Raw genomic sequence first — 17559 nt, forward strand, 5'->3', positions numbered from 1 at the left:
TAGCTCATTTGCTTGCCATCATCCATCATAACAAAAGTACTGAGACGCGAGCGAAGCCTTTGGTAACAGCTCAGCACTACTGTAACACTATCCAGGGATCCGATACCAGGAATCTCGTATCAGTTTCACTTCAGAGTCAACAAAAATTTGATTTTCAAAATTTCACGTAGTAACTGACCAAGTTTAAATATTTAAAATAATGTAATAATCTGCTCATTAAGAGGTATAAGCTTATGTTCTAAGCTTAGCATAATAAGACAGTTATTTCAATTAGAAAATGTGTGTTAATTTGAGGCAGAGTGACTTCCATGAAAACTTATGCGTAATTTCGAACCATTATTAAACCTTTTCTTGCTGATGCCTCCCACAAACTGACTAAAGGAAAAAAGTTGCTGCTCAGGCAGTCAGACTTCGGCATGAGGCATGACGTTTTAATATGTTTTTTCTTTACAACTAACTCTATTTGTAACGCAGTTTGCAGACAGTATCAACATATACCGCTGAATGCAAAATTATATCATTGTACCACAAATAGATCAGAAGATACGACGTCAAAAACATTTAGATGCGTGAAAAATTATCTTCAACTTAAAACGAGTGCAGTAAAACCTTAACATCAGGCATCACGTTTTAATTTATTACTTATTTACTAAAAATCCTATTCGCAACACCCCGCATACAGAGTATGAACGTGCAAAATTATATCATTTTTCTACACATAGTTCAGGAGGTATGACGTCATAAACTTTGAGTTGCAGGAAGAACTTGTTTTAACTTCAAATGGAGCGCAGATTACTCAGTTTATACTCGTCAAATGTTTCATAATGAGAGCACTTAGTGACTTTCAACGAACTAGCACAGTTTCAAAACTTTACTAAATCTTTTCTCTCTTGTATGCTTAAAGTCAAATATTTATCACATTAGCTCATTTGTAAAGTAATCTGAGCTTTGAAGCTAATTTATAGATGGGATTTAAAATCTTTAAAGTGCGGAGGTTATGCTGGTATATAAAGCACTATGTTTAATGAATCCGGGCGGCGATGGGGGCGGGAAAGAGGGTATTACTACATCAGTGTACTTAGAGAACCTCGCTTAAATCACACATATTTTATATCTGTCCATGATTTACACTCAGTAGCTTAGAGTTACTCGCTAAATTATGTTAAACATATTTAAATTTTGTGTTAAATTTTTGTTTCGTGTCATTCGTGTGTTACGCAGTATATGTTACTCGTTTCAGGATTCTCGGTAGCTATTTTCTTGGTTCATGCTAAGTGGAAAGCTTTCATGTATTTTTGTATTCTAGTCAAGTAGTAAGAATACTCCCTTGCATTTCACTCCTTTTATATCTGTGCCGGATTTAGTCACAGTACTTGCAGCTATTCGCTAAACTGTGTTGAACATATTTACAAATCATCCTATCCCTTTGTTTCGTAGGATTAAACTCAAATTAGCTTTTCTTGTATTATACAGTGTGTTAGTGGTGGTGAAGGTATAATTTTAGTGATGTAGTGGATAAATGTATGCTACTCGTTTCAAGATTCTGAAAGTCTTTCTCTTCGAAGGGCAAAATACAACGTTTTTAAGTTGGTTAGTTTGAGTTGTGCTCAAGTGGGTATTTGTTACTGACTAATTATGATGGGGTTTAGCACCTATAATCAGATCTCCTTATTAACTGAACAAGTTATTTCATAATTAGAACTCAGTTGCATTGAATTCAATGAGTTTTCCTGTTGTGGCATCGTAAGTTGAACATATCTTCACATTTGCGTACAAAAAAAAAGTTCAAATCTGTGTGAAATCTTATCGGACTTAACTGCTAAGGTGATCAGTCCCTAAGCTTACACACTACTTAAATTATCCTAAACACACACACCCATGCCAGAGGGAGGACTCGAACCTCCTCCGGGACCTGCCGCATAGTCCACGACTGCAGCGCCCTAGACCGCTCGGTTAATCCCGCGTGGCACATTTGCTTACACATACACAATTCTTGGATGCTGAGGAGTGATTTCAATCTGTTGACAGGAAAATTTTCATAGTGGACACTACGAGTGAGGAATAAATGAATGGCCGGCCGAAGTGGCCGTGCGGTTAAAGGCGCTGCAGTCTGGAACCGCAAGACCGCTACGGTCGCAGGTTCGAATCCTGCCTCGGGCATGGATGTTTGTGATGTCCTTAGGTTAGTTAGGTTTAACTAAGTTCTAGGGGACTGATGACCTCAGCAGTTGAGTCCCATAGTGCTTAGAGCCATTTAAACCATTTGAGAAGTTTTCCACTGCTTGTACAGAAGCGAGACTTCAATTTTAGGTGATAAAATAGAACACCTACAGCCGTCGTTACGATGTTATTTATTATATGACTACCAGTTTCGGTGCTTCATTGCACCATCTTCAGGCCTTAACTGACTCTGAGGTGTAACTCTAGTCGTATACATGATTCATCAGTGGGCAACACCTATGAACTTGTTTTCGCAGCCTACCTGTCACAACTACGTTTTGTTTCCACCCACTAACTAGTTTGATGAGTTGGAGACATAACATCGTTGTCACAGGTAGTCTGGGAAAATCCATTCATACAAGTTGGCCACTGATGAATCGTGTATACGATTAGACTCATTAGAGTTAACACCTCAGGGTCAGTTAAGGCCTGAAAATGGTGAAATGAAGCACCGAAACTGGTAGCCATATAATAAATAACATTGTAAGGACGGCTATAGGTGTTTCACTTTATTACATAAATGAACGGCCGAAGGCCTAAGACCTCAAATTAGAGGGGTGGCCAGACAAAAACTTGCAGTTTTAGGTGTCGTAGGAGAGGAAAGGTAAACAATCGTTGTGAAGCGAGTGAGAAAGGGTTGTATATTAACTCCAATAAATCGAGAACTGACAGCTATGGTGGAATAAAGTCATGTAAAGAAATTGCTATTGTCGGTGGATTCAAGTGAAAGAAAATGAGTCAGTTACTAGCCGGTGTTAACATGTTGTGAAGAAGCATCAGTTACCAACATAAACAATGCGATCTGCTTCACTTGTGCACCGGCACTGCAGCCGAGCTTCCGCTTGTGGCTGGTGAGAAATAAGAGGCTGCTATAACGCAGAGTCACGGTGGCAGATCAATATCCGACGGCTACTTTCATTTAACAGTGAATGCAGACCGTTTCTCTCCCGATAGGTTCCCTCGGCGTTTGGTCCTCCGACTCCATCGCGGAGACTCTCCACGACGGTCTCTGCGGCTCGCATGCAGCGGCGCTTCCCAGCTCAATCGTAACTTGAAGGGTTTCATTTCACGGGAGTGGTCTATGGGCGCACATAAAAAACCCGACCCTATCGGCCGCTCTCCGACCGCCGCGAAGCTGCCTCGGGATCGGCGGTCGCGAGACGGGCTCGCCGCAGCGGCGCGTCACGGCATCAGGCGTGAGAAACATTGTTCCTGCTGTCGTCACAGTGTCTGCGTCACGCATCCAGTGGGTGCCCTGTGCCCTGTCACACAACTCGCTCTCGTTCTAGCAGCCGTTTATCGTAGGTCGTTGGATCAACAAAGGGAACCATACGGTTCGAAACTCTAAGACTTGAGTTTCTACCGACACATAAAATGTTCGAATAACAGCCGGGTAACGTCTTCGACAACTGCCAATATTTCAAAGCCTAAGTGCTTCGAGAGAGTGCAATGCGAGAAAATTAAAAAAAAAAATAATTAAAACCTATTAGTTCACTCATGTTGAGCTCGACGGGGCGATCTGTAGTTGTTACAACTTTGTTGTAGGTAACTGGTTTCGGTACAACTAGGTTACCATCTTCAGATCCGCAATAAAACTGCAACAAGTACTACAAGCTGTTATATAAATAATGCAGCATTAATCTGTAGGAGAATTAACCCATAGAAGAACCACATGACAACATCCCTTCATAAAGGCTATTACAAATATCTTGTGACAGTCACTACAAAATCATTGCATTGAAATTTCAGGTACTTAAAAGTATGAAATGTGCGTCGCATAAAATTACTATGTACGTCACACTTTGCCGAAACATGGTTCCCATATCATAAAACGACATGCCAACAATCATGAGACGAACTGACCACAACCACAGCAGGTGTCGCTGCAGTACGCAGATACTAGCAGTAAACATCAAATAACTAACTTTGAAACCATGATTCCTACCCGCCAGGTTCACCGAGGGCACTAATCCGCTGCTTCCTTGACTCGGGTAGGCGCGCCGGCCCCGGATCGAATTCCCCACGGTGGATTAATGACGAGGGCGTGTGTGCCAGCCAGCCTGGATGTGGTTTTTAGGTGGTTTTCCACATCCTCCTAGGTGAGTACCGGGCTGGTACCCACGTCCTGCCTCAGTTTCACAACTCGCAGACATTCGAAAACTTTAGCACTGTTTCATGGCTTCCAATAGATGCAGATAGATAGCTGGGGTACACTAATTGCAACCTGGGGGGGGGGGGGGGGGAGGTTACGGGGTGGCGACATCAAGGGCATCCGGCCACCCTCTAACATCGCCAAATCTATAGTAACACGGCCGACCCTGCGTTAAAGTGGGACAAAGGCAAAAAATTAAAAAAGAAGACGACAAACAAACATGTTTTCAAATATAGATCTAGCAAACATTCTCAAATGTTAATAAAATACTTTTGATGGTTTCTTGCTGACAGAATACTGCTAAGAAACCCTATCACCATTTTCATAAATAATTAAAATCAAAATATAACAATGTTCAATTCACTATCTCAAGCCAGCGCAACTAATCTGAAAAGTATACATCACAGAGCAATGCACCATATTTAGTAGACCAAAAAAATTTGGCCTTGTGATAGCCTGTATTAGCGCCATGAATACTACGTAGGATACCGAAGGAAAACGGTCAAAACTAATTACAGTCCGCATCTGAGATTGAGTACATGGACGTCTGTAGGCAAAGAATATTCATCACGAAAAATCAAAACGCAATCCTGACTCAGCTGAGGGGCCAGCGCGACGGAATGTCATACCTACAGGCCCGGGTTCGATTACCTGAGGGGTCGAAGAAATTTTCCCCCTGAGGGAAATGGGTGTTGTGTTGTCCTTATCATCATGTCATCCCCATCGACTAGAAAGTCGCCGAAGTGGCGTCAACTCGAAAGACTTGCACCAGACGAACGGTCTGCCCGACGGGAGGCCCAAGCCTCACGGCATTTCCATTTTCAACGCGGGAAAGGTCATTCATTTTATTTTCCCTCCCGCCGGACGTTTGAGTCCTCACTCGAGCATGGGTGTGTGTGTTGTTGTAAGCATAATTTAGTTTAAGTAGTGGGTAAGTCTAGGGAAGGATGACCTCAGCACTTTGGTCCCTTAGGAGTTCACTCACATTTCGATAATTTTATTTTACACTGAAGCTTCAGAGAAACTGGTATAGACATGAGCATTCAAATACACAGATATGTAAGCAGTCAGAATACGGCGCCACGGTCGCCAACGCCTATATAAGACAAAAAGTGTCTCGCGCAGTTGTTAGATAGGTTACGGCTGTTACAATGGCAGATTTGGTTGTTACCGTCGGTGCACAAGCAATGAGACACAGAATCTCCGACGTTGCTATGAAGGGGAGCGGGGCGGGGGGTTCCCGTACGACCATTACACGAGTATACCGCGAATTTCTGGCATCCGGTAAAACATCAAATCTCCGACATCGCTGCGGCTGGAAAAAGATTCTGCAACAGCAGCACCAACGACGACTCAGGAGAATCGTTCAACGTGACAGAAGTTCAACCCTTCCGCAAATTGTTGCAGATTTCAGTGCTGGGCCATGGACAAGTCTCAGCGTGCGAACAATTCAACGAAACATCATCGATGTGGTCTTTCGGAGCCGAAGGCCCACTCGTGTGCCCTTGATGACTGCACGACACGAAGCTTTACGCCTCGCCTGGGCCTGTCAACATCGACATTGGACAGTTGATGACTGGAAACAAGCTGGCTGGCCGGATAAGTTTCGTTTCAAATTGTATCGAGCCGATGGACGTGTAAGGTTGTGGAGACAGCCTCGTGAGTCTATGGATCCTGCATGTCAGCAGGGGACTGTTGAAGCTGGTGGAGGCTCTGTAAAGGTAAGGGGCGTGTGCCGTTGGAGTGATATGGGGGCTCTATATGTCTAGATACGACTCTGACAGGTGACACGTACGTAAGCATTCTGTCTGATCACCACGTCCATTGTGCATTCCGATGGACATGGGCAATCCAGCAGGACAATGCGACATCCCATACGTCCAGAATTACTACAGAGTGGCTCTAGGAACATCTCCACTGCCACCATACTCTCCAGACATGAACGTTATTGATCATATCTTGTATACCTTGGAATGTGCCGTTTAGAAGAGATCTCCACCGCCTCGTACTCTTACGGACTTATGGACAGCCCTGCAGGACTCATGATGTCAGTTCCCTCCAGCACTGCTTCAGACATTAATCCAGTCCATGCCACGTCGTGTTTTGGCACTTCAGGGTGCTCGCTGTGGCCCTACACGACATTATTCAGGTGTAGAGGGTATTAATATGGGTTACAGACTAACGTATAAGTTAATGCCTGGGAATATAGTCCACCATCTCGCTTCATACCTCGACCTACAAAATGGTTATCCATTGTAGATGGAAACTCGAAAAACCTATAGGATATGCCACAGATTCGGAGAAAGCGAAAACAGTTTAAAAAGGAGTACTTGGAGGCTTCCCTCAATAAATCGTTTTACACATCGAGCTACGTTGATGTAGTAAAACGATTTGTTAAGATAACCATAACGATATTTTGATGATTTGTGATGTATATAGTAATTTTAACTCTCTACCTGAAAATTCAATGGAAAGATTTTGAGTGTAGGTAGCACAGGATGTTTGTAATAACCTTTCTTGTGCAGCATTGTCTCGCTGCATTTGTGCACTAAAAGTGACTGGATGTGTCCTGTCCAAATATCGGAAGCTATCAATGAAGTCAGACAAATATATTCCCATAACTCATATGAAACGATTGGAAAGTTCTTGCTTTCAAGAAGGCTCACCAGACGGATATTCAAAATCTATATTAGCAAACTGCTAATCCGGTTCACGGTTTATAGTAAGATCACGCTTGAAAGTTGCTTCCACAGGCGATAAAATTTTTGATTTCCATTATTTAGTATGATTGCTGACAAAATTTAAAAATTTAAAATTTTATCATAATCCATTCATTAAGAAATGCAACGTTATGCCAAACGCTTAACACAGTAATACAAGCATTGCAGCCAGAAACTGTGTATATGTCTTGAGACAGACTAAGTCACAGAGTAGTAATTGTACAGACCATATTCATTCTGTAGTTCAGAAATTAATGAACATATTTCTTTCTGACATTCCCAAAAAATGAATGGAAAAATGCAATAAATTAGTCATATTCTACCCAGATGTGTCACTAAATGTACATGAAAAATTATGCGATTGTACGACGCCTGGTGTCACAAAAATTGAGATGCGCCAAGAACTAGCTTTTGCTTAAAACGGAGTGCAAGTTACACAGATTACGTTCTTTCTATGTTTGATAATAAGAGCACTTGGCTACTTCCAACGAACTTTATACGTAATTTCAAACCGTTTCTAAACTTTTTAACGCTTTCACGCTTAGCACCAAATGTGTAACACACTAACTGATCGTAAAAGCCGTCTTATACATTAGAGATCGATTCTTTAAGCAATAGGTATTTACTGATTATAGACTAATAGCAGAATGCTGGAACACGTTTTGTACTCACGGATTATGACGCTTTTCGACAGCGAAAATTATGCTGTATTAAAATCAACAACAATCCCGTTTCGCTCAGAACGTAATATCCCACCTTAGATGGTAGTGGACAACGCTACTATTTTCAGGATATTACTTCCTGGTCGTTTCCGAATTTGGGTGTAACGTAATAAGTGCAAGAATGCCAAATCGTTAAGTAACTACTGCACAGAAATTTCAACTCCTGGAAGTGAAAATATATATATTTTTTTTTTGAAATTATTACTTGGCGCAGACTGTAGAGAAAGAGAACCGGTTCACATCGCGTGTCACAAGCCGTGACAGGCAAGAAGAATGTGCAGTGTTGCAGAATGCAGAGCGATGCTCGCAATGCATTCCCACACCGAGCCGAGCTATAATCAAGGAACGCAAACGGCGCAATGTGATAGCGCCTAATTCGCAATTTTTCGAGTCGGTCACTACGGAGCCTTAACACGTAACCCCCGAACTCAGTCGCTCCACGGCGTCCGAGCACCGACGGAAAGCTTGAAGGCATGGGGTACTACAGTTACTGAGAAAACACAGTGGGGACAAGTCCGCTGACTCTTCCAGTAACGTCGACAACTGACTTCATCTTCGCCAGTGATGACGTTATGTCCACCTTAAATACGACCGTTGCTGCAGCCTCAGCCTCAGTGTCTGATCATCCCTTCTACATCTCTGATTCCGACGGAATGGCAGACTTGCCAGTTACAGGACATTTTTACTGGCGAATCTGGATGTGCTGCCCGCTGCTGAGAGAAGACATCACCTCCAAGACCACAGGCAGCGACTGTAGTGGGACAGGACTTAGTCGCTGCAAGCTGACGCTGCTGTTGGGCCGCAACCGTGTTTGAAGAAGATTCGGACGACCCTAGGCTTTCCCCTCATCAAAGCCAGTACCATGTGACTGTCAACTACCACTTGCATTCTGATGGCGAGACACCTGAGTACTGCCTCCCTGATTGTAAGTAGTAACACCTCTATGGATGTATGCAGTGTTGCCCATTTGGGTTTTGGGCTTCTACCTTCAAAACACCTGCCGTTAATGATATGCTGTTGGCATCTGCTTAAGCGTATGTCCATCTTCGAGAGTATTGGCACGGACCACACTACCTGTTGGTGAGCTACAGTAGGATTGCGCCTACAGGCTCCTGTCCAAGCTACCTGCACGGCACCTCGTGCTCGGTCCTGACCCGCACAATGGCCGCAGCTGATGAAGCACTCTCGAACAGTGCGCCTTCCACCACGTACTGTAAATTATTAGCAGTAACTATGATTCTAGGTAACGCTAATTCACGGGGGCCTTTGTGTGTGTGACAGCCATCCACACTATCTCCCAGCTCGGTATCCTGCACCAGTACTGCCGTCTCCTCACCTTTTCAGCTTCCATACCCATTAAAATATCCTGACTGGAGAGGCGTCCGCTACGTGATCAACGGTTAACAGAATTTAAATGTAGGCAGGGCCCTGGCGGGGCGATGAGCTATCTTCGCCATCCGTTAACGTTATTATGTAATCTTCATCAAATGCCTCCTTCAAAAATGGTTCAAATGGCTCTGAGCACTATGGGACTTAACATCTATGGTCATCAGTCCCCTAGAGCTTAGAACTACTTAAACCTAACTAACCTAAGGACATCACACACATCCATGCCCGAGGCAGGATTCGAACCTGCGACCGTAGCAGTCGAGCGGCTCCGGACTGAGCGCCTAGAACCGCTAGACCACCGCGGCCGGCAAATGCCTCCTTCAGTATGATCAGTTCATACTGTATAAGAGGTCGCAGAAAAAGAAGATTTTGGGATAAGTGATCGAACAACCGAAAATTGAATGGAATCGCTGAGTAGCCTCTTCTGTGCTGACCTAATATTTTGTGAATGAAAAGTTTATATTGGTGGTCAGTGCACTGTTCTGGGACAAAAGGAATACTAAATGTAAAAGTTATGTGTGATTCATGAAAATTTTACGAGATGTTCCAAAAGTTAGGAAATAACTGAAAAATATGCAGTACGTAGAATACTCTTAAAATTTATGAAAATATTGCCACCTCAATAAGAAAATATGAAGACTGAGCTACTAGTACTTTGAAAAACGATATTGTTATATTTTTGTGATGTCCGCCGCTCGTGGCCTCGCGGTAGCGTTCTCGCTTTCCTAGCACGGGGTCCCGGGTTCGATTTCCGATGCGGTCAGGGATTTTCACCTGCCCCGAGATGACCATGTGTTGTTGTGTCGTCTTCATCATCATCATTCATCCTCTTTACGGTCGGAGGAAGGTAACGGCAAACCACTTCCATTAGCACCTTGCCTTGTACGGCGGTGCGCCGGCCGGAGTGGCGGTTCTAGGCGCTACAGTCTGGAACCGCGGGACCGCTACGGTCGCAGGTTCGAATCCTGCCTCGGGCATGGATGTGTGTGATGTCCTTAGGTTAGTTAGGTTTAAGTAGTTCCAAGTTCTAGGGGACTGATGACGACAGCAGTTAAGTCCCATAGTGCTCAGAGCCATTTGAAACATTTTTTTTTTTTTTTTTTTTTTTTTGTACGGCGGTGCGGGTCTCAGGCATCGTTCCCCTACACTGTGTCAAGGAACATGGTACTTCATTTCCATATTGTTGCGATGAAATAGAAAATAATTTTTTCGATAGTATATAGTATATCAGTATATAACAGCAAACAATAAACATAGTTATAAACGTATTCTAATTCAATACTACTAAAAAACCATCAGAAACTACCTCTGTTTCTCGATGACATACTGACAATGTGATAAACGGCTTTCTTCAAGCAGATGTGGGCGTCTACTGGGAATTTGCGGAAAAGGAAACAAGTAGGTACTTAAAGTGCATATCCCAGAATCGGCAAAGAGATCTAGTTTATTCCCTGAGCTAGAAACAATATATAAAATATGTTGTAGCTAATGTACTATGTAAGGATCGAGGAGGGTAGTGGAATAGCACCTTGATCAGATAAGATACCCATCAAATTCTATAACAGATAAGCGAAAGAAGCTGTTCACTTTCTAGCAGTAGTTCACCGTAGGTCGCTGGAGCAAACGTGAAAATGTTCCCGATGTCATTATGGCCACACGACGGGAATTAAAAACTTTAAACGTGGGATGTTAGTCGTAGCTAGACGCATGGGACATTAAACTTCGGACACTGACAGTTCACAGTGTCAAGAATATGCCGAGAATTGAAAATTTCAATGAAGTGGCCGACGGCTTCCCTTAACGACTGAGAGTTGTCAGTGCTAAAAGACAAGCAACACAGAGAAATAACCACAGAAATCAATGCGAGATGAGCGCCGAATTTATCCATTCGGACAATGCGGCGGAATTTGGCGTTAATGGGCTATGGCAGCAGACGACCGACGCAAATGCCTTTGTTAACAGTATGACGCCGCCTGCAGGGCCTGTCATGGAATCGTGACCATATCACTTTGGCCCTAGACGACTGCGAAACCGTGGCCCTGTCAGACGTGTCCCGATTTTAGTTGGTAAGAGCTGATGGCCTTCACTTGTGGCCCAGGGGTAGTCTTTGAATATTTGTATGAATACGTGCTGTCTGTTCTTCCTGACATGCCCAAAAGACTGACAGCATGCAGCTTCCGCAGCTGTGATACACAATATATAAAGTGAAGGTGAAGGTAGGCGGAAAGGGGTGGGGGGAAGGGGGAGAGGGGAGAAAGGAAGGAAACTGATGATGTCAGTTGCATCGGGGGGTGTAAGGTATGTGATGCGTCTCAAACAGCCTTCCCATACAAATGCCAACCTCACCTTCACGAGTTGCAGACAAGGATTGCTGCACGGTACATCCTGTTACCACTAACGAGCATATGGCGACCGAATATCTCCCGGAATAAGGAGACACCCTCTACCAAGCGAAACGGCCTCCTAGGAGGGCGGATGAGCAGGTAGAGGCAGGGCACTCTCTTGTCCTTGGGATGGGAAACTGTCCTTAAAGGCGGAAGAGCCACATGATGGCCAACGGCATAGAATGAAGAAGGCAAGGAGAAACCACTTCATTAAAGATCTAATTAGATTTCTCAAGTATCAGCAGCCATAATATGAATATGAAACAAGCTCTAGTAAAAATGCAATCCGGAGTAATAGCCCCTCATTCGGTTCTCCGGGAGGGGACTACCAGAGATCTCGTTTCAACAGTTCATAGGAAGAAAGGAAATAAAAAGAGCTATAGTAGAATTGGGACGTGGAACGTCCGCACCTTACTGCAGATGGGGAAGCTCGAAAACCTTAAGCAAGAAATGAAGAAAATGAAGTTGGATATACTAGGAGTGTCTGAAATGAGATGGCCTAACTGCAGAGATTTCTGGAGTGATGAGTACAGGATAATTCGCACAGGAACGATAGAAGATAGACCTGGAGCAGGTGGGTTGGAGTAGTTATGAGTCGAAAATTGGGGCAGAGAGTGAAGGGATATATACAATATGGAGGAAGGATAATACTTGTCAGTCTGGATACCAAACCTACAGAGACGGTTGTGATACAGGTCTATATGCCTTCCACAAACCAGGAGGATGAGGAAGCTGTATATGAAGAGTTAAATGGAGCCTTGAGAGGAATCAAAGGAGAAACAAATTTTATAATCATGGGAGACTGGAACGCAATAGTAGGAGATAAAGAGGTACAGCCAGCTGTTGGACGCTACGGCCTTGGTAAAAGGAATGATAGAGGAGACCGACTTATAGAATTTTGTAACAGGAATCAACTGATAATATCGAACACGTGGTTTCAACATCACCCCCGTAGAAGATACACCTGTAAGTCACCAGGGGATAGAGAACGATACCAAATTGATTACATTCTAGTCAAAAATAGATTTAGAAATCAACTAAAAGACTCTAGAGCATACGCAAGCCCAGATATTGTGAGTGATCACAACATGGTTGTTGCGGAATGCCGACGCAAGTTCAAATGCATAAGGAAGAAAATAGGAAATGGAAAACTGGATATAGGGAAGCTTGGAAACCGTGAGACGCAGAAGGAGTTCCAAGAAAGGGCTAAGGATCTAATTCAACAGCATCCTATAGAGAATGTAGAACAACATTGGGAAAATATGAGAGATGGCCTAATAAAAGCAGCTGAAGAGATAATTGGAAAACAAAAACCTGAAAAGAGGAAGGAGTGGATGACTGATGAAATAATACTTATGTTTGAGGAAAGAAGGAAGCTCAAAAATAATGAAACGGAAGAAGGGAAAACGGCATACCGAGTGCTTAGGAACAAAATCAACAGGAAGTGAAGCAAGTAAAAGAAAGATTCATTGAAGACAGATGCAAAGAAGTTGAAGACCTTCTGAAGAAAGGGAACCTTTAATTAGCATACAAAACAGTGAAACGCTTCTTCTCAGGAGGACAAAGGATTAGATGTAATGCCCTAATAAGAGAGGATAATAAGATGGTGTATAATCGTGAAGATATAGCACTAACGTGGAAGGAATACCAAGAGAAATTATATGGAGGCAACGTACAAGATGACATGATTGAAAGTGAGGACGAAGTAGATAAAGATGAACTAGGAGACAGCATACTAAGGTCTGAATTTGATCAGGCAATACAGGCACTTAAGCACGGAAAAGCACCAGGAATTGACTCATTGCCTGCAGAAATCATCAAAGCAGCTGGAACAGAAATAAAAGATAAATTGTATAAATTAATCTGCCAAATATATGATACTGGAGAGCTGCCTGAGGACTTCAAAAAGTGTATTATTGTTCCATTACCAAAGAAAATGCCAGCAAAATCGTGTACACAATACAGAACCCTCAGCCTAACATCACAAGCATCAAAAATTTTGACGACCATCCTCCTCAGAAGAATTGAAGGGAACGTGGAATGCATGCTCACAGAAGACCAGTTTGGCTTTAGAAGAGGGAGAGGTACGCGAGAAGCCATTATGGCCCTAAGGCTCATAATAGAAAAAAGAATGAAAAAAGGAAAGGACACCTAAATAGCATTTGTTGACCTCGAAAAGGCCTTTGATAAGCTTGAATGGAAAAAACTATTCCAGATATTGAGGGAAACTGGAGCTAAGTACAAGGACAGGAGAACGATATGGAACATATACAAAGAAGAGGTGGCAATAGTGAGATGTGGGGAACATCAACAACAAGCAAAAATTAAACAGGGTGTGAGACAGGGATGTGCACTCTCCCCTGTCCTCTTTAATATGTACATACAGAAAGCAATGGACGAGGTCAGAGAAAAGTTAGGACAAGCTAATGGAATCAGGATCCAGGGAAAAATAGTTGATATGCTGCGTTTTGCGGATGACATTGCTGTCCTAGCGGAAAATGAGGAAGAATTACAAGTAGTGTTGGAGGAAATGGAAAACACTCTTGCTACACGGTACAAAATGAAAATTAATAGGTCAAAAACAAAAATCTTAGTTGCAAGCAAACAAAATAATCAAGCAATTACGAATATAAGGCTGAATGGAGAGAAGCTGAAAGAAATACAAGACTTTGTCTACTTGGGAAGCAGAATAACATCAGATGGTCGTAGTAGGAAAGATGTAATAAGTAGAATAAATCAGGCAAAGACTGCATTCTATAAAAGGAAAGGACTCCTCACATCAAATATGATACGTCTGTCGTTAAGGAAGCCGTTAATAAAGACCTTTGTTGGGAGTGTGCTTCTCTACGGCAGCGAAACCTGGACACTTGGAGAGGACGAAAGAAGAAGGATTGAAGGATTCGAAATGTGGTGTCTGCGAAGGATGTTAAAAATTCCATGGACGGCCAGGATGACAAATGAAGAAGTCCTGCAGAGAGCGGAGGAAGTTCCAGTTCTTTGGAAGACGGTCAAGAAGAGGAGAGATATATGGATGGGACACATTCTGAGACATGAAAGTCTTCTCCACACTATAACGGAAGGCCTTGTGGAGGGCAAAAGGGCAAGAGGCAGACCTAGAAGAAAGTACATAAGCCAGATAATGCAGGACCTAGGATGCGGAAGTTCCACGGAATTGAAGAGGCTGGCCGACAATCGCACTGAATGGAGAGCTGCTGCAAATCAATCTTAGGATTGGCAACTTAAGAAGAAGAAGTTGCATCGGGACATTATGCGGGATCAGTGGCGACTAGTGAAAATGTTTACTGGACTGAGATTCGAACCCGGGTTCTCCTGCTTACTAGGCAGATGCGTTAACCGCTGCGCCATCCAAGACACAGAGTTATCGCAACTGTGCGGACAACCCACATCTCACGGCCCACCCACATAGGGCCGGGAACCTATCGCCACCTATCCGCAGTCCCAGTTCATTTTCTCCATGCTCGCAACACAGAGATTCCCGCAGGAGGTCCGACACACAAGTACTTATAATATACAGAAGAATGTATACGAAAATTGAGTTAAGTGAGAGGTCAGTTTGACATCACGAAAGGAGACGGCACCAGAGAGGCAATTCTGACGCTGCGTTTGGCAATGGAAGCAAGACTGAGGAAAAATCAAGACACGTTCATGCGAGTTGTTGTCCTGGAAAAAGCATTCGACAATGTCAAATGTTACAAGATTTTTGAAGTTTTGAGAAAAACAGGAGAAAGCTATAGGGAGAGACGGCTGTTATACAAAATGGTTAGTCTTTCGCTCCCACTTTTCGATCTCTACATCGAAGACGCGATGAACAAAACAAAAAAATAATTTAAAAAAGTTGCACAGTGGAATTAAAATTGAAGATGAAAGGATATCAGTGATAAAATTCCCTGTTGGAAATGCCATCCTCAATGAAAGTGGAGAAGTATTACAGGATCTACTGAATGGAATCGACAGTCTTGTAAGTACAAAATATGGATTGAGCATAAATCGAAGGGAGACGAAAGTAATGAGAAGTAGCAGAAATCAGAACACAGAGAAACTTAACATCAGGATTAGTGGCCACGAAGTGGATGAAGTTAACGGATATTGCTGCCCAGGCAGCAAAATAACCCATGAGGGATGGAGCAGGGAGGACATGAAAAGCAGACTAGCTCTGGCAAAATGGACATTCCTGGACCAAGAGAAGACTGCTAGTTCACACACGGGCCTTAATTCAATGAAGAAATTTCTGAGAATGTACATATGGAGCACAGCATCGTATGGTAGTGAGGCACGGACTGAGGGAAAATCGGACCAGAAGGGTATCTAAGAATTTGAGATGTGGTGATACAGAAGAATGTCGAAAATCTGATGGACTGATAAGGTAAGGATGTGAGAGGTCCTCTGGAGAATCGGTGAAGAAGGCAATGTATGCAAAACACTGAAGGGACAGGATGGTAGGACATCTGTTAAGATATCGCAGATTAAGTTCTATGGTAAAGGAGGGACCTGTAGAGGTTAAAAGAGGTTAAAAACTGTAAGAGAAGACAGAGATTGGAATACATCCAGCAAATAAGTTCGGAAGTAGGTAGGTTGTAAGTGCTACTCTGAGATGAAGAGGTTGGCACAGGAGAGGAATTAGTCGCGGGCCGCTCAAACCACTCAAAAAACTGACGACCCAAATAAAAAAAATGTAGAGCTGATGCTAGGGTTCAACTTCGAGTGTAGCCGTTGTGTTGATGACGGGTCCATAATGGTGTGGACCGTGTGTTCATGAAATGGACTGGGTCCCATGATGAAGCTGACCCGATTATTGACTGTATTGACTGGAAATTATTATCTTCGGCTTCTTGTTCCCAATCCCTGAAAAATATGTTCGCTTGAAAATCACACCTGTTGCTAGAATCCTTCCTTGTCGGTAACTGAATGGTTAGCGTGGTTGACTGCCACTTGGGGCATCCAGGTTAGATTCCCTGCACTTCCCGGTATCTTTCCGTATATGGAGGACTACTAAGCAGTGCACTCAGCGTTGTGAGGCGAAATGAAGAGCTGGTCGATCGATTAGTAGCGGTTCCAAGGTCGCGGAACACGACGGCTACTGGCAGAGTGGAGAGCTGACTACACGTCCCATGCGCCACTGGTAGAGGGTGACACGGGTGTCTGCCTTACCCAATTCGCCCGTACAGGACCAGAACGAGGAATTTCACCTGTCTTACCTTACCCTACCTTCTTGGATTCCGTGGATGCGGGGAAAACATTACCGCCTCATTGAGAAGTTCGTTTCCCATATTGGGCGTGGCTGGTGGATTTAAAATGTGGTCTTTCTGCATGTAACCCTCAGAGCGAAATGAAATGATAACAGAAAGAGAGAAAGGAGAGAGAGAGAGAGAGAGAGAGAGAGAGAGAGAGAGAGAGAGAGAGAGAGAGAGAGAGTGGGTAAGTGGGTGGGTTGTTGGGTGCGTGGTGGTTGTAAGGAATGGGTAATGGTTTGGCGTTGGTGCAGTGTTGAAGAATGGTTCAAGTAATTTTAAGTGAATACGCAAGTTGCACCATGCATCAAAGCCTTTGGTTGCAAAATTGTATAGGATCATAGGTTTAGTAATTTGAGACAAGGATATAATGGTAGGAAATAGAAATTTAACTTTCTGTTGAAATAAATAACGTTATCTCTAATTTCAGTGCATTCATATATATAGTTACATGCTTTGAGACGCTATAGTATTAGTGATCCAGATGGAGATACGCCCTATTGCGAATGGTTTCTGAGATAGAACACGTTTAATATCACTTCTGTACGTTTTTCTTTAATAACTCAAAAAACCGCACACTCCGACGAAAACGTTTTAAGCACACAGTTAAACTAAATTAAATTTGCTGCAAAAAAGGTCCTATTTGTGTTTTGTTTAGCACTAACAGTTCGCGCGGAGAGATCGCGAGAATATTGAAAATCTTGCGCGACGCGCGTACGCTGC

This window comes from Schistocerca nitens, chromosome 2 (genome assembly GCF_023898315.1).
Source record: "Schistocerca nitens isolate TAMUIC-IGC-003100 chromosome 2, iqSchNite1.1, whole genome shotgun sequence".
In the NCBI taxonomy this organism is placed as follows: Eukaryota; Metazoa; Arthropoda; class Insecta; order Orthoptera; family Acrididae; genus Schistocerca; species Schistocerca nitens.